Genomic DNA, 2275 nt, shown 5'->3' on the forward strand with positions numbered 1-2275 from the left:
GACAAAGAAAATACATATGAAATGAAGAAGTTTATTTCGAAAAAATGTAACAAAAAAAATTATATTCAAATCGTTTTTTTATTGAAAATCATCCTGATTTAGGAAGAAATGTTATAGTTAAATACAGTTACTTTAAACCGTGATTTTTTGTTTGAAAGAAAGCTTATTATAATATTGTTTTGCCCCTGAAATCCAAGTTTCACTTAATGAAATAAATTTGTAAAAATTTTTTTTAGATCTTAATAACCAAATTTGAAAATACAATATAAAACATTGACATTTTGTATACGGGCATTGCTTTAGGACTAAAGACTGAAGTCTATATATAATAGGATTCTGTGTCAATATCGATTGCTGTATGCGCTATGCGTGAAAATCCTGGTCGACGAACTAGGTCATCCTAAAGAAGAGGTTGATAATCGATAAGGCTATGAAACATTGCGGTAGGTGTTTACTTATATCACGAATTTTTCCAGGAAGTGTCTATATTTACTGTACAATATGGAGCTAAATATAATTAAACTTTAAAGATAAGCTTTTAAGCTAAAAACTTTGTCTCTCTAAACAAATGTTGTTTGATTAATGAAACCACTTTTTGATTATCAATCAAGAAGCAACTGCTATACATAATTGTTAATTAAACATTATTGTAGCAACAAGTGGCTATTATGTTATTGATAGATAGTTAGCATGTCTTATATATATATATATATATTAATCTGAACTAATGCCAACATTTTTCATGACTCTTTTCTAAAACTTTGTTAACAATTTAGTGTCATTTCCTTATTATTTGCAAATAAAAACATTATTAAAATTATATAGCACAAATTTAATATAAAGAATAGTTTTATTTTTTTCTTTCTATTCGATTATTTAAAATTAAACCGAAGAAACAAATTAATTTACATATGCACGATATATTCTTCGAGTATTATTATTTTCTTACACCTGTTGAGACAATTAAATTTTATTGTTATAAATATTTATTTTATTATTGTCCACACTGTTTGCATACTTTTGCATAAGAAAGTTTTTATTTTACTTAATTATATAAAAATTTTGTGCAAAGCAACTTCGTATTTGTGTTTCAGTTTTATTTGAGAATGGACAGAAAACTGACATATACTTAACACAAATAAATGGCGCAAAAATAAAATAGTAATGCTTCTTTTACGACATTTACTATTAATAACTAAAGTTGTTTTAGTTGTTATTAACAATTAATAGTAGATTTGTAACCAATTAAAAAATAATTAAATAAGATGGCACCTGTTTTGTTTTAAGTTACTCGTAAAGTAATCATTGAGAATAATCAAAATAATTCGACAATATTAAGAACATGTTTATTTTGTTATACTTAGAAAATAACAAATAAATAAACATGTTTCATTTGTTTTCATAAAACTATATTTAATTTGAAATCGATAGGTTCAGTTTAAAAGTAAGATATTCTTTATAAATTGTTACTCGCAAAATAACCACAATAATAATTGGAATATTTTGTCAATTTGTAAAAATCTTTTACTATAATATAATTCCTAACATTTCACTTCTAGCACTTTGACCAGCAATTACGTATGTCTTTTTTTTTAATTGTTTGCGACGTAGAATTGGCGAAGTTCGTAGATAGATGCGTAGTAACCTGTCACTAAATGTTTATATGTTTGTATATTTATTGTTTTTTTCTTTCGTTAACAGTCATTGTTCGTGTGCGTTATAATTGTGGGGCAGGATGTGTGATCTGATAGAGAGTATCGTTGCATAATATCAAGTCGGTTCGGCCATATGCGTTTATGAGCACCGTTGAATATTCAAACTCAATGACTAAAGAAAAATAAGTGAACAAAAAAAAATGTGTGTGCGCGAGAATTTTTTTTAAAACTATGCGGCGGGTATTATAATTTTTAATAATGTAATTAAACGAGTTTCCCTTCTCTTTGCGGTGGTACAAACTAGCCGCCGGATTCGGGGGACAGAGACATGTCGATGGTACTCTTGGTACACCTACCACCATTGGTTTTCTGCATGTGCAGGATCGAGCGTTCGAGTCAATCTCGATGACTCAGGTGAACATATTAACCGATTCTTTATTGGTTTCATATAGTGAGTGTATCTAAGTGTTCTTTATATTTCGTGCCGTGGCGAAAGAAAGAGAAACGAACGGGCAGCAAACGGGCAACGGGCAACAGGCTAAAGGCAACAAGTAACAGGCAACAAAACAGGCCAACCAACAACATCAATGCATACATCCATACATTCATAGCCAGTACAC

The sequence above is a fragment of the Nicrophorus vespilloides genome, unplaced genomic scaffold (assembly GCF_001412225.1).
Source record: "Nicrophorus vespilloides isolate i.1.1-1 unplaced genomic scaffold, Nicve_v1.0, whole genome shotgun sequence".
In the NCBI taxonomy this organism is placed as follows: domain Eukaryota; kingdom Metazoa; phylum Arthropoda; class Insecta; order Coleoptera; family Silphidae; genus Nicrophorus; species Nicrophorus vespilloides.